Raw genomic sequence first — 24,711 nt, 5'->3', positions numbered from 1 at the left:
CCTCAGTTAAAGTGCAAATTAGTCACTAATTAAGGAAAGCCTGTGTAGATAAGAAAGCATTCATTTTGGATCCTTTTACCTCTTTTTGGCTATCCAGATTGTGGAATCACAAACAGGGATATTCAGTGGGATGTGCTGATTCTCAGCCCAGGATCCAGAATAAGAGTAATTCTTTTGGGATCTGAACCTTGCAAGAAAAAAAAAATGGACAAGGCTAGATTCAGGTCTCAAGTCTGGCAATCCCAGTTTAGTCATGAACAGATAATGAAACCTCCATAACAATAACATTTGCTTAATATCTGAAACCTCCAAATGCCTCTATTTCTAGGGCAATATCATCTCTGTTAATAAGAAACTTTCTAGATGCCAAGAAATTTAGCCTATTTTAAAAAGTCACTCTAGTTCACCTGTGATGAATGAGAGGAAAACTGAAACCAAAATTCTCCTCCCTTTAACTGAACAAATTGTAGCCTGCCTTTGAGTGACTTTCCTGTAGTTTACCTGCTGTGGTAGATTATTGTCAAAAATATTTACACCTTCTCCCTTTCACCCCTTGACCTTGGGCTTGGACATGTGACTTGCTTTGGCAGATGTGACATAAACAGGGACTTGAAATGTGCTTGAGTGGTTGGGCTTGCCTCTTGTACCTCTGTCTTCACCATAAGAGCACGTCTTAATTAGTCATCCATCTAAGGAGGGTGAAGAGCCACTGCCCAGCTGACCTGCAGCTTTGTGAGATTAAATGATTATTATTCTAAGGTACTGAGCTTTGGGGTGGTTTGTCACACAGAATTTGGGGGGCCATAGCTAATTGATATATATACCAATAGCTACACAAGTGACCAGATTTTCCCCAATTCTGTTTCAGTTCCCAGAAAATACCATTCTTGACCCTAAAAGATGCAAGTATATTTTTCTGTGAGCTTCTAGATCAAATGGCACAGTGTGCTTCAGACAAACATGTCTATTTTTCTTTTCTTTTTCTAAATTTCTGACATCATTTCCCTCTGAGAGGGAAATGTGATGTCTCTGTTTGCACAGGTACTTACTTGATTCCAGGCTCAGAGAAATGACTGTGATCCCTAAATCTGTCACTGTGTCATGGACTGCTGAAAACTTGAAGGTCGGAGGCTATGTTAGCCAGGGGCTCAGCAAGAAATAGAGAGCATACCCAACTTTATTGTGTAGAGGCTTTTCAATAAAGGAACTATTTATAGAGATATAGGCAGAGTTAGAGGAGCCAGCGAGGGATGTTGAGACTCCCCCAGGGACTAGGGACAGAGGGGGCTGTTGTAATCCCCAGCCTGGACAGCAGGGGAAGTCAACCCTATTTCCAGAGCCTGGTTGACAGCTGGAGTCAAGAGGGGACTGCCCAACCCAACCACAGCTGTAGTTCTGGTGATGAGGCCACTGATAGAACCACATTGAGGCAGTGAGTGAGTGGGAGGGAATAAACACCCTGGCATCTCTCTCCTCCCACAATCTGGTCTACTGCTGGTGCCTCCCACTGGTCAGAGGGTGACACAGTTCACAGAGGCCAGCGTCCCAGTACAAAGAACAGAGCAGAGGAGAACAGAGAATGGATCTGGGGAGGATCAAAGAATAACCAGAATAGATGTTTATTAACGCCTGCCCCAGTTTCCTCTGGAAAGAAAACATGGGTGGGGAAGGGAGGATGAGAAAGGTGTTATGTTTACAAGGATACTGGTTACAGAAAGCGTACAAAGTCTTTCATTGTGAATTGATGAGCAAAGAGATGGGGAATTAGAAAATCTGGGACTGGACTAGTAGGCATCTTTGCACTGCACTATGCTGACTCAAGGATTTCTTTGAAAGTATCATGACACAAACCTGTGGCACTAGGAGTTTTTTTCTTCTTCTTCTTCATATAAACCGTAGAGTATATTTAATTCAATTAAACATGAAATTAGAATAAGGTTCAGTCCTTATCAGGTAGCAATTACACTGTTAAAAAAAAAACCAGTGAAATTAATATTAAATTACCTGGAAGACAATTATTTGAAGTGGGCTACGGAACTAAGTTTCAGGCCTGAATCTCTGGATTTGGGATTGGGACTGAAGAAGAAATATTTTAATGGCTGGAAAGTAAAATTTATCTTGGTGCTAGAAGATTTCTAGCATCTTGGGCCATGGGACCCTGATGTTTCAATTTTGTGATACTCTTACGATTCTTGACCTATAAAAATATTAAGTGGAGCTGTTTACCAAACTTAACTCATGGCACATCCATAAACCTAAACTAGCCAGAATATTTTAGCTGTCATTGTATTTATGTTTTTGAAGGAAGAGTGTGTGGAGGGCAAAGAATGCTGAGGACTCCTGGGTCCACACATACACACATGCCTGTACATACACCAGCATCAGCCATCTCTCTTCCTTCAGCAAAGCTATCCTCACTTTCCATTTGTTTCCAAAAATGGGCAAAGGTGAGTAAAACCAAAACATCAATACATTAAGAATGTCTTTTATTATACACAGAGGTATCTTAATATGCTGAGAAATAATATACATTATACGAATTTGCTTTGAGAACGCAAGTAGCTAACTATCCATCTGAACTCAAATATGTGGGACAGACTTCCTTGGTTTGGGGATTATTCCTTAAACTCGATCTTTACCTGAGAAGAATTCTCTAACAATAATACTTCAGGGATAACACCAGGTAAACTCGAAGCGAATTCTAGGTCTTTAGGATTGCTGGATGTGAAGTGAAGCATTTAAACTGTTAGAAGATTTACTAACAGTATGTTATTTATTTATTTGGCTGTGTTGGGTCTTCGTTGCTGCGCGCGGGCTTTCGCTAGTTGCGGCAAGCGGGGGCTACTCTTTCATTGCGGTGCGTGGGCTTCTCATTGTGGTGGCTTCTCTTGCTGCAGAGCATGGGCTCTAGGGCACGCGGGCTTCAGTAGTTATGGCTCGCGGGCTCTAGAGTGCAGTCTCAGTAGTTGTGGCACACGGGCTTAGTTGCTCCATGTAATGTGGAGTCTTCCCAGACCGGGGCTCGAACCCGTGTCTCCTGAATTGGCAGGCAGATTCTTTTTTTTTTTTTGCGGTACGCGGGCCTCTCACTGCTGTGGCCTCTCCCGTTGCGGAGCACAGGCTCCAGACACGCAGGCTCAGCGGCCATGGCTCACGGGCCCAGCCGCTCCATGGCATGTGGGATCTTCCCGGACCGGGGCACGAACCCATGTCCCCTGCATCAGCAGGCGGACTCTCAACCACTGCACCACCAGGGAAGCCCGGCAGGCAGATTCTTAATCACTGCGTCACCAGGGAAGTCCCAATATGTTCATTCTAATATTATTTTATTAGTTTGCTTGATATTAAACTAGCCTAGAATAGGTTTCTCCAGAACAGACCCTGAGACTAGGATTGAGGCTAGTTTATTTGGAAGATGATCTCCAGAAGCATTGGTAGGGGAGGGGACAGTGAGCCAGGGAAGGGAAGGCAGCCTGAGGAGGATGCATTCACAAGTATGTTACTACCATGGGGAACTGGGGCTCATTTCCATTGTGCAACCCTGGGAGGTGGTGGAGAGCACACCTGAGAATTGTCCCACCCCAAGGATGAGAAAGATGGAGAATTTAGCTACTAACTCCCATCTGTCACGGGAGCTGTTCCCAAGGATGTTAACTCCCTGGCACTTCCAGTCAGCCTGGCACCCAGCATGCTCCTGTGGTCAGAGAAGCTCTCAGGCTAAGGGATGCAGGTACTGGCAATAGAAAGCTATCAGTGTACAGGAATCAGTACCCTGTACAGTATAGGGATACTGAGTGCCAAGAGGATATGAGTGGTGCCAAAAGTATCTACTTCAGGGGCATAACTGATTATAAACACATTATTTAAGCTTCCTGTTAATGGGAGGAAACCAGAAGGCCAGAGCAACCAAGGGTGGCAAGATAAGGAAAGCACAAACTGTAATCTTTGTGATAGCAGCCCTACTTTCTTCCCACACAGATCCTTGCATGCCTCTCCTCAACCCCCAGGCAGTCACTGAAGGTCAGGCTAAGAGAGGCTTGAGAAAATATTTGCTTGTCTTCATAGAAGACATTGGAAACAGGTCAGAGGAGGAGCTTTACAGAGCACAGCCAGCAAGACAATGCAGTCCCTTTCTCGTCAATGGGAACTTCGTGCCTATATTCCAAGAAAATAATATTTCTTTCTCATGCTGTAAATTTTTTTATACATCTTTACTGGAGTATAATTGCTCTACTATGTTGTGTTAGTTTTTGCTGTACAACAAAGTGAATCAGCTATATGCATACATATATCCCCATATCCCCTCTCTCTTGAGCCTCCCTCCCACCCTCCCTATCCCAAAGGATATATTGGGGTATATATCCCACCCCTCTAGGTCATCACAAAGCACCAAGCTGGAGGAATCAGGCTCCCTGACTTCAGACGATACTACAAAGCTCCAGTAATCAAGACAGTATGGTACTGGCACAAAAACAGAAATATAGATGAATGGAACAGCATAGAAAGCCCAGAGATAAACCCACACACATATGGTCACCTTATTTTTGATAAAGGAGGCAAGAATAAACAATGGAGAAAAGACAGCCTCTTCAATAAGTGGTGCTGGGAAAACTGGACAGCTACATGTAAAAGAATGAAATTAGAACACTCCCTAACACCATACACAAAAATAAACTCAAAATGGATTAAAGACCTAAATGTAAGGCCAGACACTATAAAACTCTTAGAGGAAAACATAGGCAGAACACTCTATGACATAAATCACAGCAAAATCCTTTTTGACCCACCTCCTAGAGAAATGGAAATAAAAACAAAAATAAACAAATGGGACCCAATGAAACTTAAAAGCTTTTGCACAGCAAAAGAAAACATAAGAGTAGATGTAAAAAAAAATGGTTATGAAGAACCTAGGGCCAGGACAGGAATAAAGATGCAGATGTAGAGAATGGACTTAAGGACACAGGGAAGGGGAAGGGTAAGCTGGGACGAAGTGAGAGAGTAGCTTTGACATATATACACTACCAAATGTAAAACAGATAGCTAGTGGGAAGCAGCCGCATAGCACAGGGAGATCATCTCGGTGCTTTGTGACCACCTACAGGGGTGGGATAGGGAGGGTGGGAGGAAGATGCAAGAGGGAGGAGATATGGGGATATATGTATAGCTGATTCACTTTGTTATAAAGCAGAAACTAGCACACCATTTTAAAGCAATTATACTCCAATAAAGATGTTTAAAAAATATGCTTAATATATCATCACTTCTCATCATTTTCTATTTTAAAACAGATTACTGCCAATGCCATGGGTGGTTCCTAAGAGTTTACATTAAATTTCCTTCATCTCAATGCAATGCATTTGTGTGTATATGTGTAAGTGTGTGAAGTCAGGGGTTTCCGTAGACTTAGAGTGAGTTACAGATTTCTGTTTTAGGAAAAAGTTTACAGATAAGGGAGCTGAAACCAGGAGAAATGAAGTGACTTGTCCAAGGTAACAAGGTGTAAGACCACCACTCAGGGGCTTCCCTGGTGGCGCAGTGGTTGAGAATCTGCCTGCCAATGCAGGGGACACGGGTTCGAGCCCTGTTCTGGGAGGATCCCACATGCCGTGGAGCAACTGGGCCCGTGAGCCACAACTACTGAGCCTGCGCGTCTGGAGCCTGTGCTCCGCAACAAGAGAGGCCGCGACAGTGAGAGGCCCACGCACCACGATGAAGAGTGGCCTCCGCTTGCCACAACTAGAGAAAGCCCTTGCACAGAAACGAAGACCCAACACAGCAAAAATAAATTAATTAATAAACTCCTACCCCCAACATCTTCTTAAAAAAAAAAAAAAAAAAAGGCCACCACTCAGACCTGATTTCCTCAAATTGAAGTAGACTATTTGGCAATGTGCATGGATATGAAATGCTTTCCATTAGCTACATCCATACTGAATAACTCGTAATTCACTGAATACTACACAAATACACAACTGTTCAAAAGGTTCCCAGTGCACTAGTAGAAATATTTTGCCCCATGGAGATTCCAACACTTTAACAGGGGGATATCTTCAAAAGATTTTGAAAAATACTGCCAATTCACCACTTGCAGATGCTTGTGGATACAGTTATTAGAGTCCATATTGAACTGCTCAAGACCCTTTCTTCTCTTCATTTTCTCTTCTTACCCATCTTTACTTGGGTGTCACCACATGCTCTTTACACTAGTTTTTACAAGTGGTGGGTTATAATCCATTTAGTGGGCCATGAAATCAACTTAAATGGGACACAATCAGCATTTTAAAAAATGAAATTAATTAGATTAGAAAATATCAGCGTATAACACAGCAAGCATTATTTTATGAAATTTTTGTTTCAGTCATATACGTATGTGTGTGCACTGGGTGGCAATTTTCTAACTGTGGATTACAGTCAAAAGCGCTTGAAAGTCAATGGCTCTCAGAGGGTCTCATAAGGACTTTAAAATGCTTTAACTCTGATTACCCCTTTCTCAACTCACATGTTGTGTTGGGTACTATTATTATAGTAACACAAATAATCATTTATCACAATATACAATGCCGGGATTTACCCACGTTTGCTAATTACATCTGTGAACTTTTATTACAGTAAAACTCACATAAAATTCACAGTTTTAACCATTTCACAGTGTACAATTCAGTGGCATTTAGTACATTCACAATGATGTGCAACCATCATCACTATCTGGTTCCAGAACATTTTCACTACCCCAAAAGGAAAATCCATGCCAGTTAAGCAATTACTCTCCATTCCTTCCTCTCCCCAGCCTCTGGCAACCAGTAACCTGCTGTCTATGGATTTGCCTACTCTGGACATTTCAAATGGAATCATACAATATGTGACCTTTTGTGTCTGCCTTCTTTCACTTAGCATGTGTTTGAGATTCATCCATATTGCAGCAAGCATCAGTACTTAATTCATTTTTTGTGAATAATATTTTATTGTATGGATACACCAGATCTATTTATCCATCATCCATTGATGGACATTTGGGTTGTTTTTACCTTTTGACTATTATGAATAATGTTGCTATGAACATTTGTGTCCAATTATCTGTTTCAATAGCTGTCTTCAGTTTTGGGGGTTATATACCTAGGAGTGGAATTGCTGGGTCATATGGTAATTCTTCGTTTAACTTTTTGAAGAACTACCAAACATTTTTCCACAGTAGCTGCACCATTTAAAATTTCCACCAGTAATGTACAAGGGTTCTAATGTATCCACATCCTCACCAATACTTGTTTTTTTTTTTTTAATTTTTATTGGAGTCTAGTTGATTTACAACGTTGTGTTAGTTTCAGGTGTACAACAAAGTGAATCAGTTATATATATATACATATATCCACCCTTTTTAAGATTCTTTTCCCATATAGGTCATTACAGAGTATTAAGTAGAGTTTCCTGTGCTATACAGTAGGTCCTTATTAGTTATCTATTTTATATATAGTAGTGTGTATATGTCAATCCCAATCTCCCAATTTAACCCTCCCCGCTTTCCCCCTGATAACCATAAGTTTGTTTTCTATATCTGTGATGTTTATTTATTTATTTATTTATTTTTTGGCTGCTTCAGGTCTTTGTTGCTGCACGTGGGCTTCTTCTAGTTGCAGCTAGCAGGGGCTACTCTTCATTGTGGTGCACGGGCTTCTAATCGCGGTGCCTTCTCTTGTTGCAGAGCATGGACTCCAGGCGTGCAGACTTCAGCAGTTGCAGCACGCAGGCTCAGTAGTTGTGGCATGTGGGTCCTAGAGTGTGCGGGCTTCAGTAGTTGCAGTGCATGGGCTCAGTAGTTGCGGCACACGGGCTCACTAGTTGCAGCACGCGGGCTCGAGGGCTCAGTAGCTGTGGCGCATGGGCTTAGTTGCTCCGCAGCATGCAGGATCTTCCTGGACCAGGGATCAAACCTGTGCCTCCTGCATTGGCAGGTGGATTCTTAACCACCGTGCCACCAGGGGAGTCCCTGTGATATTTATTTTTATTTAAAAAATAATCATGGCCATTCTACTCGGCATGAAGTGGTATCTCATTGCAGTTTTGATTTGCATTTCCCTAATGACCAATGATGCTGAATATCTTTTCATGTGCTTGTAGGCCATTTGTACATCCTCTTTAGAAAAATATCTATTCAACTCATTTGCTCACTTTGTGATTGTCTTTTTGTTGTTGAGTTGTACAAGTTCTTTATAAATTCTGGATACTAGACACATCATTTATATAATTTGCAAATAATAGCTCCCACTCTGTGGTTGCCTTTTCACTTTCTTGATAATGTCCTTTGATGCATAAAAATTTTTAATTTTGATGAAGTCCAGTATATTTTCTCTTTTGTTGCTTGTGCGCTTGGTGTCATATCTAAGAAACCATTGCCAACTCCAAGATTATGAAGATTTACCCCTATGTTTTCTTCCAAAGGTGTTACGGTTTTAACTCTCACATTTAGGTCTTTGATCCATTTTGAGTTAATTTTTGTATGTGGTGTAAGATAAGGGTCCAACTTCATTCTTTTGCATGTGGGTATCCTGAACTTGATTTTAGAATCATTTTTCTTCTTTCTAAAGTGCATTCTTTTAAAAGTTCCTTTAGGGAAGGTTTCTTGGAGGTAAATTCAATCTATGTCAGTCTATGTCTTTGCTTCCCTTGTCCTTGAAAAAAGGTTTTGCTAAGCCTACAAATCTAGGTTGATGGTTATTTTCTCTTCAGAACTTTGAAGCTATCATTCTCCTGTGTTGTGGATTCCATAGCTGCTATTGAGAAACCTGATATCTACTTGTTGTCCTTTGTAAATTATCTACCTTTTTCCTCTGCCTGTTTTTAAGATCTTCTCTGTCTTTGATATTCTTTGGTTTTACTAAAATATATCTGGGTATGACTTTCTTTTTATGTATCTATTCTGTCTTGGACTCTATCTGTGGATTCATGTCATCAGTTTTGGGAAATTCTCAGCCTTTGTGTCTACAAATATTGCCTTTTTTTTTTCTGTTTTCTCTTTCTGGAATTCCAATTAGATGTGTTATATTTTCTCATTATATCTTCCATGTAACTGACCTCTCTTTCAAATTTACTGCCTTGTCTCTATGCATTATAGTCTGAGCATTTCCTTCAGACTTAATTCTCTCTTCACCTGCATATATTCTGCTGTTTACTTCATCCACTGAGTTATTAATTTCAATAATTATATTTTATTTATAAAAGTTCTAATTTATTTTTTTGAAATATGCCTTTTTTGAATTTTATTTTATTTATTTTTTTATACAGCAGGTTATTAGTTATCCATTTTATACATATTAGTGTACGTGTGTCAATCCCAATCTCCCAATTCAACCCACCACCATCCCCCCCACCCCCCACCACTTTCCCCCGTTGGTGTCCATACATTTGTTCTCTACATCTGTGTCTCTATTTCTCCACTTTGCAGAAATCCCAAGGCTTAATTTTCTAATCCCAGTGCTGGTATTGACATTTTTCCCTCAAGGCAATCCTAGCCTTTCCATTTGTTTAAACTGCTCATCATTCCAAATTTAGCTGTTTTCATTTTCCATTTTTGGCACATGGGGATACCACTTATTTCTTGTATGTCAGTGATGTATTAAAACTATGTTTGAAATTTATCCAGGTTCTAGTCATCTCGTAGTGGGAGAGTCATTCTGTCTAGTCCATCATAATCTTAGCTGTGAAAAGCATTAGAAAATTTTAATTTATATCAGTTGAAGGTTGTAACTTTGGAAGAAAAAAGAAGTGAGAAACAAATAATAAGCCATGTAGATGTGCTGAATAACAGGATTTGGTTTCTTGGACCATGATTATATCATGTGTCTTTTTCTAGAAAGAGAGACAGCAGAACAGATGAAGAAAAGTTAGTTATAAATGGGGCTAAAATGGCTTGAACCAAATTCACCCTAAAGAGCAAAAAAGAAAAATGTCATCTTATAACTGACTACTTAAAATAAGTCACATTTTCATGAGACGATATGCTTCTTGAGAATAAAGACTATATTTCTCCCATACTACTCAGGGCCCCAACACAGGATAAGTACTTATGTACTCTGTGGGATCCAAGACTGCTATATTAAAAAGATCTTTAAAGGTTATGCAGTTTAACATCTTAAATTTACAGACAAATAACTTGGATAACAGTTTTAAGCAATTTATCCTGAGGTCACACAGCTAGTATAGCAGATCATGGGAGTAGACCCCAAATCTCCTGACTCCAGGCCATGCGTGTGTATTACACCACACTATATCATTGAATTGAGTCAATATGAATTGTTCAAGTGTGTGGCACTGCATACCAAAAAGAAGGGGGAAAATCCTCTCTTTGAACTAGTTGTTTTTCTTCTTTTCCTTTTACAGAACTGATGACTTCATACATAACCTTGTTTGCTGAAAGAAGCACATATTTTCTATGAATATAAATACTCTATTGTATTTTTTTAAAAATAGTTTGCACTGTAAGGGCAAATTTAAAAAAATTTTTTTGGTAATAGTTCAACTCCTAATCTCAGTGTTTAAGGATACTGCCCAGGAGTAAGCAAGAAATAGAACTTCAGTTAGAGATCAGGAAAGAGCTGATTTGTGCATAAGAATCAAGGTGTCTCAGACAGAGACATAAATAGCAAAGAGGTGAAGAGGGAAAGAGCGAGCTGTACATGTGTGAGGCGGTCAGGTTGGGATCTAAAATTCTAAAAGATGGATATGCTTAGCTGATTTGGGGGAAGTTCTGAAGAGGTGAAGACTCAGTGTACACTGTCTTTGTCTATTTTCTACCTCCCTTCATGGTGAGGCTGAGTAGAACTGAACTGGAGTTTCCTTAGTGATTCTTTAGTAAAAGGCTGCCACATGGTCGAGGGTTTGCTTGTAGCACTATAGTCTTGTAGTCAAATGGTCATCTGACCATTAGGTACTCAGTTGCTTTACACAATACTAGGAATCCAAGAGAACATGTACAGGGCATCTTAATTTCCTTCCCCAGTAACAGAAATGAGCTATGGAGGCAGGGTAGGGAGATGTATAGGATAGATGCAGCTGGGCTGAGTAGAGCAAGGACCCATCAAGGACAGGTGTATGTATATATAGGTGAGGAGAGCTAGAGATGTAAGTAACATAATGACAACTCTGGATGTCCAAGAATAGACATAAGACTTTCCCACAGCTCACAGCCAGGATTAGTAACAGATCATCTAGAAAGAAACTACCCCTGTTTTACTACTTAAATAGTCCCATTGGGCCACTGATGGACATAGCAGGGAATGATAAAAGATGGGGCAGATACACATAGAGAGGGTGTGGTCAGAGTGGATATGGGGGGACTAGTCAGGAGGTAACTGCAGCCAAAGTGAAATGATACCATCTTGAATAACAAAAGGGTTGTAAGTACAGTCAAAAAGATATTTGAATGTTCTAAGAGAATACTACATAAAATTTTGGTGCCATAAACTTGAAAGAAATGTCTGATTACATAGGAAACACAAATTACAAAAATTGACTTAAGAAGAAAAAGGAAACCTTAGTAGACTGGGTTGCACCAGGGGTGAGAGGTGGGATTGAAAGGGTAAAAAGTATGTAAAAATGTCTACCCTCTTAAAAGTTCCAAGCTAGAATGATTAATCAAAAGAATGCTATCAAACACTTAGGGGACTTCCCTAGTGGTCCAGTGGCTAAGACTCTGCACTCCCAATGCAGGGGGCCCGGGTTCTATCCCTGGTCGGGGAACTAGATCCCACATGCCTTAACTAAAAGATCCCATATTCCGCAACTAAGACCCGACACAGCCAAATAAATTAATTTTTTTTTAAAAAAAGAAAAGACATTCAGAGTGCAGGTAATATCTATGATATTCACGTTATTCCAAAGCATCAGAAAAGAAGGCATTTTCCCAATTCATCTTACAAGGTTAGAATAACCTCAGGACCAAAATCTTCCCAAGAATCATTCAAAACTGTAGAACAGCCTCTTAAAAAATATAAACTAAAAATTATAAATAAAATATATAACAACTGATTCTAATGGCATATTTGTAAACCACAGTGCGCCCAAATATGCTTTACTTCAGAAATTAAAAGATAGTTAAATACTAGAATATCTATAAAGTGATCAACCAATGAATTTTATTAATAGAATAGAAGATTAAAAAGAGCAGAAGGTCAGGAGCCAGTCATTATAGCAGAAATCAGAGGCTGAAGAAGCAGCCAGGGGGTCCAGTCAAAACAGGTGAAGAGGGTTATTCCAAGCAAACAACAGGGACAGTGAGAAAACTAAACTATACGGGTTGAGTCGGTAAATTAGACATTTGGTGATCTTTCCCGTTGTTTTCTCTTTTTCCCTTAGGGGTCCTTCAACTACAACAGGAAGATCCTTCCTAGCACAAATAATTCAAGCTGTTTAGTATTCCCCATGAGGCTCCCATTGGTGTGCTACCAGTACAGCTGGAATTTAAAAAAAACTAGTAATATCTAATAAAATCACAGATTTCTTTGTAAAGTTGGCTGGTGATGAGAAGTCATATTAGCCCAGAGATTATACCCATGAGATGTTAAGATCTCTAAGAGAACTGAGTAGATCAACAGACATTTGGGTTAGATGTCGAGAATGGGCTTTGGCTACAGGTGGCCCCGAGGAGGAAATCTGCCCTCGTCACTCACTCGGTGACCTTGAGTCATTTACTTCAACTCTCAAGTCTATATTCCCATCTGTAAAATGGAGATAACGTGACATATCTCTCAGGGTTGTTATGAAAATTAAATGAGATAATGAAAATGAAGAAGTTAGAACAAAGTCTGGCCCATAGTAAGGCATAGTAGCCCTTATCTTACATTGATTATTATTGTATTTGCTGAAACTGAGGCCAATCGCCAACCCCTTCATCACACATGCTTTCTCCTCTGACCACCGGACGGCACATCAACATTGCCCTTCCCAAGTGAGAAATGCCCTTAAGTTCTGCAGCCTGAGACCTCAGGAATGCTCTGGTTAAGCCACTCTTCGTGAATTTTGTCAGAAGAGCAAACCAACCTTCTTGAAAGGCATAAGCAAAGTATCTGCTTTCCTCCTGATATGTTAGTTCAGCAAGGAGTGGGCAGGATATAAGTTAGTGATTGAATATAAAATTATATATAAATATTGAGATACACTAGGTTTCTGGCATTAGGAAGCAAGGTAATTTGAGGTATTAACTTCCTTTTCCTTTTATATTTTAGAATATTACTTCTTTGAAGTACTATTCTATACATATTTTCATTTTTTCCTGAAAATAACACTGTGAAGTACACAGGACAAAGTACATTTTACCTGTTTAACTGGTGTGAAAATTGAGGCTCTGGAAAGTTTAGTGACTCATTCAAAGCCAAAGAGATATTTGGTGTCAGAATCTGAACTGCCACGCAGATCTTAAGACATCATGTACAGGAATGCTCTTTTGTTTCTTTCCCTCCCTCCATCCTTCCCTTTTTATTTCCTTCCCTCCCTTCTTTTCTTCCTTTCTTCTTTTCTCTTCTTTCCCTTCCCCCAGCTCCTCCCCCTTTTTCTTCATCATGCAATATTTCACATATATATATGTCTGATCTAAATAAAATGAATGCCCATTAACCCACCATTCAGCTTAAAAAATATACTACCAACACTTCTGAAGCCCCATGCATTCCACCCCCTACTGTAATCACTATCCTGGATTTTGTAGTTATCGTTACCTTTTCTTTCCAGTTTTATCATCTTATCACTTATGTTTCCCTACAAATATCTATATTGCTTTATTCTGCATATTGATGAACTTTCTGTAAATGGAATCATGCTGTCTGTATTCTTCTTGGCTAATATGCATCTGAGATTCATTCCTGTTGATGTGTATAGCTGTAGCTCGTTTTCACTGCTTTAGAATATTCCATTGTATGAACATACTGCACTTTATTCATCTGTTCTCCTACTGATGGGCGTTTGGGTTGTTTTCCGTTATGTGTTATTCTGAACAAAACTGCATACAACTCCAGTTGCACATGTGCAAGAGTTCTTCCAGTGAAATTACTGACTCATGGAATGTACCTACCTACGCTTTAGTGGCTAATGCCAAATTGTTTTCCAACCTGATTGTACCAATTCCCATAAGCATATGAATTCCAATTAGTCCCCATTTTCATCAGCCTGGAATTGTGAGAAATCTTAGCCCATTTCACACCTTGTGCTCAGATCTTGGATTCTAAACACCACTCTCTAATGAAAGGAACCAGAGTTCCTTGGGGAAATAGTTGATTCCAGGGCCAAGGCAGGTAATATATAAGATGAGACTAGAACATCTTTTGCCAGAAAGTAAGAACATGCTCCAAAAACAAAACAAAACACAGGGGCAAAGTAACTCCTAAGTGCCAGAGCTGGAACAATTTGAGCAGCAAAACATATAATTATAGTATTAGATTATAATCCATAAATAAATGAGTCCACACTGATAAAAATAATAAATGAAATAAATAAATGGTAGAGATGGGACAACTCTTCCTTACGGTAGAACTTGAATTAATAAATGTAAAAGGAAAGAGAAAAATATAAAATCACCATGAAATACCACAATAATAACTGTTGTAGCCAAATTGCATCAATAGATGATAAAACTAGTGGGTAAAAGTTTGAGGAGAAATAAAGTTTCATGACTTCAAAAGATCTCCCCCAACATACTTATTAATTACAAAGGGAAAGATGTAATTTTATGGTGGAGAAACTTGGCAGAAACCACGTTAACCAAGTGATCAGGGTTAATACCACCAATAATAAAATATATCAACATCATGAACCCTGTGATATGATGCAGTGAAGACAACACAATATTTCATGGTATTCTCACCTAAACTGCAGAACCTGAGTTCAATCATGAAAAAACATTAGGCAAACTCAAATTGAGAGACATTTGGCAAAATCATCTACACTCTTCAAGAATATCAAGGTCATAAAGGACAAGGAAAGACTGAGGAGCTACTGCAGACCTCAGGGCACCAAGGATAACTAACAACTAAATGCAATGTGAGATCCTAGATAAGATCCTGGAATAGAAAAGGGACATTAGTGGGAGATTAGTGGCAAAATTTGTACAAGGTCTTCAGTTTAGCTAGTAGTACTGTACCAATGTTAATTTCCTGATTCTGACGATTGTAGTATGCTTATGTCAGATGTTAACATTAGGGGAAGCTGGGTGAAGGATACACGAAACTCTGTACTATTCCAGCAACTTTTCTATCAGTCTAAATTTAGTTCGACATAAATTTTTCACCAGTCCAAAGTTGTAAAATTGGTAACTAAGTATGGAAAGAAATAGGTGTCATAAAGGTAGGAAGTAGAATATCAGCTGTATGCCTGATAAAGTTGTTGGATAATGTGGCTCAAGTATGAGGCAACAATAAGCTTCTTAATACCATCCCCAGACCTAGACACACTGACTATCCACCCAGACAGGTAGCACTAGACCCTGAGGTCTATCGGGCAAAGGCAGTGGCTTTACAACAAATAAGATCATTCATGCACTTTCTCTCTGAAACAAGCCAATTGCAGGAATCTGTCCACATGTGTCTGTTTCTAAAGCCAGTGTTCTTAAGAAAAAAAACAAACAGTTTGAGATATAATTTATATACCATAAAAGTTACCCATTTTTAGCATATAATCCAAATGAGTTTCAGCAAGTTTAATACAATTGTGCAACTATCACCACAATCCAGTTTTGGATTCTTGCTGGAAGTCTACTCATTTCTTAACATTGCTCAGACGTTACCTCTTCCATTATGTATCTATAGTTCTCACATCCCTGCCAACTCTTCTCACCCCCAGCCCCTCCCCACACACACTTAAGAACTCCCCCTCCCCCATCCAACCAAAACACCCTGTGAGTCCTCAATGATTGCACTTGCACATGTATTTGTTGGACCGTGATTCATAGTTCATGAGTTGGTTTCGCTCTTACTGGGCCATGCTCCTGGAGGATAAAGATCATGTTTCATGTATCTTAATATCTCTTGCTCCTGGCACAGCTTATGGTAGGCATTAATAGTGTTGTTAATTCTCTTCCTTCATTCAATGAATAATTGGTTACTTTTTGGATTGATTTGCTGGTTGGGACCAGACCTGTGCATTTCTGAAGGTTTTACTTATTTTCCCCTTCTTCCTTTTCCTTTTTTTGTCCTTATTTGTCACCCATTTTAGAGAAGGTAGAGAAGCAACAAAGCATAAAGAAATATATGTGTTTAGGCAAAGAGGAATATATATAAAGCAACAGTTACCAGTTTTGGATAAAAAATGAAATATTTACCATAATATTTTGTTAAAAGTTGGTCCGTTATTAATATTTTGCCTAATATAACTGACTTTGAATCTGAGAACATAGGTTTTTTTCCTAATGGTCCTAAAAATAATTTTCAACAGTAGGGAAGTTTTAGCAAGCTATAGATGCTTGGTCTTTATATAATTGCTTAAAGTTTCGAAGGCGAAGAAATGTAGGTCATTTGGCATTGCAGTTCTCTGCTCCAGCTGTCACTGAATAATCATGGATCACAACAACCGGAGTTTCAGCCCATCATCTCTCCAAGAACCATCAAGTGTTAGAGCCTCTGCCATTACTCGTAAGTCTAATAATAGTCTATAGAACACCACGTATGAGAATAGCCTTTCTTGCTAATTTTTATATCCTGTGGCTACCGACAGGAGACTTACCTGTTCCTCTTATCTGACCTCACAGAGAGATGATGGCAGAGACTAGTTAGGAGACTCAACTGGCATAAAGAGACCTACACTCCAGTGGCCAGAAGTCACTGATGGTTACCAAACTGGTAACAAATTCTGTACTCTTATTACTCTTTACTTGAAAACTCACTAATAAGTGAAGGCAGTCAAACTATTTTCTAAATTTATTTAATAAGGATTCTGTAAGGATTTAAATGGGGAATATAAAGAACTTTGTCTCATTCAAGCTGGAGTAACAGTCTACAGGTAAAGTAGCTTCTCTCTTCTAGGTACAAAATAGTACCTAGAAGTACCTAGAAATGACAGATCTCAAAGCTACCATAGAACATTCTGGTAAAAAAATTCTGGGACCTCAGGTAGCCTCCAAAATGTTTATTATACATGGAAAAGATATTTTATGACAGGGCTTAGTTTAGAAGCTGAAAATGATTTCATCTGTAAACAGATTATCTTTTGTCCGCTATTGTGATTTTTTATATACTATTTTAGATTTCTTTAATTTATTTTTCCTTGTGTATTTTTTAAATCCCTTAGGCTTCATGTTAGCTCACTAGCATTTGTGGCCTGGCACCTGTTTTGACTATGTAATCATGTGTCTTTCCCTACACAGTGCAGACCCTGAAGCTTTATCTGCTAGGACCAGCCTTCCGCTGCCCTAGGAGGGCCTCCCAGTTGCTTGCTGTATCTGTTTTTTCCCAGAAGAAAACAAGAGAAAATTACCAAGGTTGATTTTACTTTCTACATAAGAAATTATATTGGGCCCTTAATCTATTGTTGAGACTATTGTTAAAGTTAAAATTTACTGAGCTCTTTCCATGTGTTAACTTATTTAAACAATATAGCTTTATGAGGTAGATAACCTTACCATGGCCCATTATACAACAGAAGGAATAAGGCAAGGGTGTTAAAAAAAAAAATTTGCCCAAGATCATATCATTAGTACTGGACTGGAACCCAGGCGGACTGGCCCCAAAGCCCACACTCTTAACCCCTGCACTACTGAATTTCCTTTGAACCTCCAAATCATGTTTTCCCCCTGCTGGACAACAACTAATCCCCAGGAACACACTTACATTAGAGATTCAGCCTGGGAATTAGGAAAATTGGGTTCTTATTCTGCGCTTTAACTACCTGGAAAGGAAGAGCATTCTAGGTAGGGAAAATGCTTGTGCCAAGGTCTAATGGCCATAGGGAAGAGGAAAGAAGGCCAATACCAGGGACAGTGGGAAGCTATTGCAGTGTTTCAAGCTGGGGGAAGGAGGGGGTTAGCTGTACTATGATCACAAAGATCACCCTGCCTGGCTAAAAGAGAGGAAAAGTGGATTCAGGAAGATTTGTTAGGAAGCTACTGAGAAAATCCATGCAAGAGGTGATGGTAGTTTGGGCTAGGGTACTGGTATAGTATGGGGGGTGGGGCAGGGAGGATGGAAAAAAGGTATCTTCTTGGGACTTCCCTGGTGGTCCAGTGGTTAAGAATCTGCCTTCCAGTGTAGGGGACACGGGTTCGATCCCTGGTTGGGGAACTAAGATCCCACATGCCTGGGACAACTAACTACTGAGACTTCACGCTCTGGAGCCCCCACACTAACCCCTCTAGTGCCACAACTAGAGAGAAGCCCGTGCGCCGCAACAAAGATCCCGTGTGCTGCAACTAAGTCCCAGCACAGCCAAATAAATAAATAAATACTAAAAAAAAAAAAAAAAGAGCGAGAAAAGATATCTTCTTGATTGAAACTGATTCTGATTAGATTATATATAGACCCTTTAACAAAACATTCCAGAAATTACACTTCCAAATATGTGTTACTGCCTTAAAAGTGTCATATTGGTAGGTTATACACCCATTTTAATGATGCTACATGGCTCTAAACAATTTTGTAAAGTTTCTTTTAGAAATTCGTTTAGAACCAGGTTATAACCAAACCAGAAAAACAGACTTATTGCTCTCTATATAGTCATACTTTATAAATCCCCAAAGCTAAGGAACTATGTGTAACATTGTTAACTTTATGCAGGCTTTATGAGAACTTCCTTTTATGAGTTTGACCTTCCAAGGCATATAGTGAGGACACTTTGGGAAGAAAACTAGCAAATGTTGGGCAGGGGTGAACAAAAGCTAAATTGTCTGATTCTTTATCAAAGAATGAGGATATATTCTTTTGGCAAAGGGGGAGCCAACTTGGGAAATCCAGAGGCAGAAGAAATCCTTGGACAGTCAGGAGGGAATTTTTTTTTAAGGGAGCAGATAACCAATAAATCTTAGGAGACTGACAACAAATTTCTCACAGAAAAAAAAAAAAGAAGAATGAAGTTATAGCCATCTGTTTTTAGAAGAAGTAGGAAGCATGGTGGGGAGAGTTCAAATTTCAGAACCAAGTCAAACTCAGACTCTCTAATTAGCTGTGCAGGTTTGCACAGATTGTCTCTGTGCCTTACTTTCCTCATCTGTAAATTGGAGACACATATGCCAGGAGTTTTGTGAGGTTTTATTAATTGAGCCCTGATTTCCAACCCCTCCCTCAATTTCTTTCACCTCAATACCTTTTCTTCAGGTTGAAGAGCAGGAAACTCTGGGGGGAGCAGGGGTGAAGGGACTACCCTACAGGAGCTTTCAGGCTTCCCTGGCTTCAGCTTTCTTAGCTCTGCAATTCCAGGCCACAGAGAAAAGAATGCCTGGCGACTTTATCAGCCTCTCTGCAGAGAAGGCCAGCAGCCAGTACCTTTGGTTCAACAGACATTCCCAGAGCACCCTGTCATTTAAGGAAAGCAGCAGCCCATTTACGTCCCTGAATCTTTGAAAGAAACTGAAACAACCTCAACGCCCAAGAGTAGGAAACTGGTTGAATTGTGAGACATAATACCCAAAGGCACAGTCACCTGATGGAATTTTAATCGAAGAAGAATATTAAATGACATGAGGAGATGTTCATAATGAATTAAGTAAATATTGCCATGAACCAGTATATATACTACGGATTCCTGTCTTTTTTTTTTTTCCTTTCTCTTTCTTCCCTTTGCGGTACAAGGGCCTCTCATTGTTGTGGCCTCTCCCATTTCAGAGCACAGGCTCCAGATGTGCAGGCTCAGCGGCCATGGCTCACAGGCCCAGCCGCTCCACAGCATGTGGGATCCTCCCGGACCAGGGCACGAACCCGTGTGTCCCCTGCACCGGCAGGCGGACTCTCAACCACTGCGCCACCAGGGAAGCCCGGATTCCTGTCTTTTTAAAATAATTGATTTATAGAGAAAAAATAGAAGGAAATAAAAATTAACAATAAATTCTAAGTGGTAGGAATGTGGGTGTTTAAAATTTTTTCTTTTCTAAGCCTTATGCAATAAACAATAGTTTTAATATAAAGTATAATACATAAATCTGATATAGCATTTGAAAAACAACTCCACGAGGAGAAATTATGACAACTTCATTCACCCCTTGATGCTCCATGTTGTACAGTAGGGAAATTTCATATAGTTCAGACTTCCCAATACCAGAGGCTCCCAGCCCCACAGTGCATCTGTACTCTCTTTGGCATTCACATCTTGACAGTCACCTCTCTGGGTGGCAACAAGATAACTAAGGAAATTCCTGTCCTGTAATCTCTGCAGGAGGCCAGGTCTCCATGTGGGTAGAGAGCAGGCAAAGGGGAGGAAAGCACAAGGCCTAGACTTCCTTGAGTTCTTAAAACAAGAGTACATGTAAGTAGTTAAAACACTTTACATTTATCATTACTGTAGTTGTTAAGAATAACTACCATTTACTGAACACTTTCCTTGTGCCAGGTACATTCAGCATTATCTCATTTAATTTTCACAATGGCCACTTAGATATTATCCCTATTTCACAGATAAAGACACAGGCTGAGGTCAGACAACGTGCCAAAGTTCCCAGTGCAAAGAAGTAGCAGACGTAAGGTGTTTCAGAGATTGCAAAAATATTTCAACATGGCCTCAGTTATTCTTTGCACTACTCTGTGAGATGAGCATTCTGTTTTAACCTGTAAAATGAAGGGACAGATGGCTTCAAAGTCTCTTCTAAGGTTCTACATGGCTGATCCCAAAGGGCATTTCCAGTTTTTGGTTTCAGTAGAGGGATCGTGTACTGAATAGGTCAATAGGTGGGAGCCAAACACTTTGGGCCTGTTACACTAGATTACAGGGAGCATATTTTAATCTGACCCTGAAAGACAGTAGCGTGTGGTGGGAGACTAGATACTAGCAGCAAACAACCAGATCATAACGATAAGATTGTCAAGGAGACAATCTGTAAAGGGGATATAGGATCAACTACTTTCAGAAGTTTGCTGGAGGGAAGGAGAGAGCCAAGGCAGAATAGCCTAGGTCTCTGGATGATGTTTTGATGCATGGTGGACCAGCTCAACCCCACCTGCAAAGGCCCTGTGTAAATAGCTGTGAAATTTAGGCCCAGTATGTAGGCTTTCATAAAATTGTATTTTATTCAGGTCCTGAATAAGACAATCTGCTACTAATTCTTAAAGTACTATATGTGTTAACATTGCCTTTTTGATACACTCACATAACAGAAAGAAAGACAACATGGCTATAATACTTTACTGCATTTTCATTTCTTATTTGGATGAAAGTGGGACTACACCAAAAGTTGTTTGAAGTAGTGAACTGAGAACCTGAGTTATTTTCGTACTATCTATACTGTTTGCTACATCAGAAGTAAATTTTCATGACTGGTCTCAATGGAAATAAATTTTCAAATTAGTAATTTGATTTAAAAAAATATTGCTTTTGTGTTTGTGTCTTAGTGGGGAGCAAGAGGCAGCAGGAGAGGAAGCATTTTCCCCAGAATTATGAATTAGCAACCTTGGATCCTTGCCCAGGCTCTGTCCCCAACCAGCTAAGTAATTCTGAATAAACTTCTTAAATTTCAGATTCCTCACCTGTACAAGGAGATTCTAAAAGGCAGGTGATGTTTGATGTTGTTAATGTTCTATGTGACAAACCAGCATTCCACTGGTATACATAACAGTAAAACAAAATCCAGTGAGCCCTTAAGTCCAGATAAGTATCGCTAAATGCTATAAGACTGACACTTGTCTTTATCCTGTCTTTATCCTCCAGAGTATGGATGGTGGGCACTCTAAGTAGGAAGCTTTGATGTTACACTAGCAGAAAAGGTTTCCCTTCACTTTGTCCTCACCTGGTACAGAGAAAAGGAAGAGGAAGTGGGTAAGAGTATAGGATTTGGAAGCTGCATTCTTGGGAGTCAAGACCGGAAGCCGCCTCCTCCAGTTGCTCTGACCTGACCTCTAGTTAATCCTGTACAAGTTTAATTTGACTGTCCCTAGATGGTACCTATCACCTGCTGGGATCTGTCAGTCCTTGGATTTGTGCTCTCCCAGAAGTAAGGGTCTGTTCTTTGACATCCTAGGAGGAATTGTTATGCTCTAAGAAGGATAGAGGAGATACAGAACTAACTACCAATGCTTACATCTTAACGAATTCAATACATAATGTGTCACAGGGTTAAAAATGTGGAAATTAGCTTTTCAAATTTATGTTTAATTATTCTGAGGACCTGCTTGGCCATCACGTATCTACTGGACTTGTTTTGAGGATGAAATAGGAAAAACTCAAAAGAGGATACTAAACACTAGGTAGGACAGCTTTTAGAAATCAAGAAGCAGAATTTCCCATGTGGTCAGGCAAACAAACCAATCATTATTTTCACACCTACCCAAAGGTTCTGACACTTTATGCTTCAAAGGCTTGTGTGGTAGTTCAATCCTACTTGAAGAAGCTTACAAGGCCCTGTGCCCAGCTTCGAGTATTTTCATAGATTTCCCTTGTTCAGTAACCGTGGCCCCCCAATTTATCATTCTCATATCACTCCATCCTCTCTTCGTCTGTTCTATAAGCTTTTAGTGCCTTCCATGTTCACTGTTCTTCCCCCAACCAAAATAATCTCGGGGGATTGCCTAAGGGGAAATCCCTATAAAAGTATCAACACTAGGAGAGAGTGAGGACGAGTTACTGCCCATAAATCGGGCACTTTAAAGGCTTTTGCTTTAATCACCGTTTAGGACTTAAAACCATGAGGAAAGGAGGAGCTTTCCTCCGCGAGGAGTGCCCACCTTCATCCGCCGGCTGCAGTTTCCCAAGAGTAAAGGAAGGCATCACCTCATCACTTCCAAGATTCCGTCGACCCTTCTCTACGTTGGCAGGTATTTCCTTCACGACGCCGAACACTTTCTAACACCCCGACCGCTTAAGCACTCCTGAAGTTTTCCAATTGCCGTGGCGACGCTCCCGGCTTTGTTTTTCTACTTCCCTAGGCAGAAGCCCGCCCACTAGCGTCAAAGCTAGCTCTTCACTGGCCCGAAGGTGTGCTCGTCTCCTCAGCAAGCCATTCAGAGCCTTACTTTCTACGCCGGGGATTTGAAAAACGGAAAAGACCTCGACCTGTTCCTGGGAGTAGGGTGGGGCTGTGAATGAGTGACAGCTTGACCCTCCAATAGTCAGAGCCATAGGACCTGCCCCTTGTGGCTCCGGGGCTAGAAAAGAGAGTCGATGCCGGCAGCCGTGATGAGTCTTGGGAGGTACTGGCAGCTTGGCGGTTCCGAGGAGCGGCTGCTGCTGGTGGCCTTTTTGCAGGTGAGTGGTTTTAATATTGCTGTTGCGAACGTTTCCATTTCTCAATGATGTGGTGGTTTATTTTGGCGTGCGGGAGGGCCAGTTCCTTTCCTCCCCGGGTTCAGTCTTTGACGGGAGTCTGGCACTCGCGCGTCCACCCCTCAAGCTCCGACCCTCACTTATCCCCCAGGTCCCGCTCAGCTGTCCCTTTGTCAGAATAAGCCTCTCTGGTCTGACAGCCGAAAGGAGGATTCCGCTTGGTAGAGGTACCTTGACGGCAAGAATAAACAGGAATTGAAGGGAGTGATGAACTCAACTCCCCTGGACGTCTGAGGCACGGGGTGACAGAGCCCCGTAAATAGTAGGGCTCCCACTGGAAGGGAGCTCGGTGTGTTTTCAGGGCTGTGCCACTATATTGAGGGCCATGGCAGACCTGGCCCTAAAAGTCTCAGTAGACAGAAAAAACTTGAACGTCATGAAAGGAGAAAGGTGAATATCTGCAATGGTTTATGGAGGGTTCTAGTCTGGAGCTAAATCACAGGTTCTTCGAACCACTACAAATGAAAAAATAAGTGTATTTCTTCTCCTTTCGAAGGGATGGGGGCCATATTACTGGAGAAGGACAACAGAAATGTGTAATGGAAGTGAAGTTCACAGTTAACGTTTTAAGGATAATTGGTTGTTAGTTAACTTATTGTAACTCTCATTCCCCTACCACCTCCCTTCCAAATTATGGAGGCTTTATAGCTTGTGAGTGGTACCAGAATGTTAACTGACTGAATGCACACTTTTGGGGAAAAAAATCAAATGCTATCTTTCACCAGTAGCTATTAGGGTTTTCTATAATGAAAGCAGAACACATGTCATTTTGTCTTTTATTTTAAAACTGTCTTCCCTGAGGCCAGGGGACTAGGTTTGATCCATCTTTGTGTTCCTGTAGCACCTCACACACCACAGATGCTACTCAATTGTGGTGGGGTTGAGAGAAGCATAATTCAAACAAATGGTGTCATGGAAGGAGCTCTGAGTTGGCAGTCAAGGCACCTGGGTTTTAGTCTTGAAGCTGTTTGTGTGATCTTAAATCATTTCAGTTATCTGTCTCTTAATTTTCGCATCTTTAAAAAGTGGATGTCGCATTGGATTATTTCCAAGGTCCATGCCTGTGTTCAAAGTCTGTTTTAAACTAAAGATCCTTAGACGTTTTCCACCACAAGTACATCAGCAAAATCTTATTGCAGTAAATTCCTAACCAGCCTGTTAGCAAATAAAAGTTCCCAGCTACAACAGTAGTACCTGTTCTTTTGTGTCCATATTTAAACCAAACCAAGTGGATCATTGTAGAAAATTTGGCTTCTGTCCAGAATGAACATTGTACAGAAG

General features: G+C 40.3%; 1 protein-coding gene and 1 long non-coding RNA gene across 2 annotated transcripts in view; one reads left to right on the top strand and one right to left on the bottom strand.

The window, feature by feature from the left end:
* LOC112394943 (uncharacterized) overlaps nucleotides 1–23,003 on the bottom strand; it is a 39,050-nt gene extending 16,047 nt beyond the window's left edge. The window contains exons 1-3 of the long non-coding RNA XR_003002253.1: nucleotides 22,833–23,003; nucleotides 1,852–1,965; nucleotides 80–187 (exon numbers count right to left, since the gene is read on the bottom strand). This is a non-coding gene — a long non-coding RNA (uncharacterized LOC112394943). The remainder of the gene's footprint in view (nucleotides 1–79; nucleotides 188–1,851; nucleotides 1,966–22,832) is intronic.
* Nucleotides 23,004–23,235: 232 nt separating this feature from the next.
* BPGM (bisphosphoglycerate mutase) overlaps nucleotides 23,236–24,711 on the top strand; it is a 28,091-nt gene continuing 26,615 nt past the window's right edge. Inside the window, exon 1 of the mRNA XM_024737983.1 lies at nucleotides 23,236–23,352. The gene's annotated coding sequence lies outside the window, so the exon portion shown is untranslated. The remainder of the gene's footprint in view (nucleotides 23,353–24,711) is intronic.

The sequence above is a fragment of the Neophocaena asiaeorientalis genome, unplaced genomic scaffold (genome assembly GCF_003031525.2).
Source record: "Neophocaena asiaeorientalis asiaeorientalis breed wild unplaced genomic scaffold, Neophocaena_asiaeorientalis_V1.1 scaffold364, whole genome shotgun sequence".
NCBI lineage: Eukaryota > Metazoa > Chordata > Mammalia > Artiodactyla > Phocoenidae > Neophocaena > Neophocaena asiaeorientalis.
Note: the sequence above shows the minus strand (reverse complement) of the source record. Positions and strands in the feature narration are given on the sequence as shown.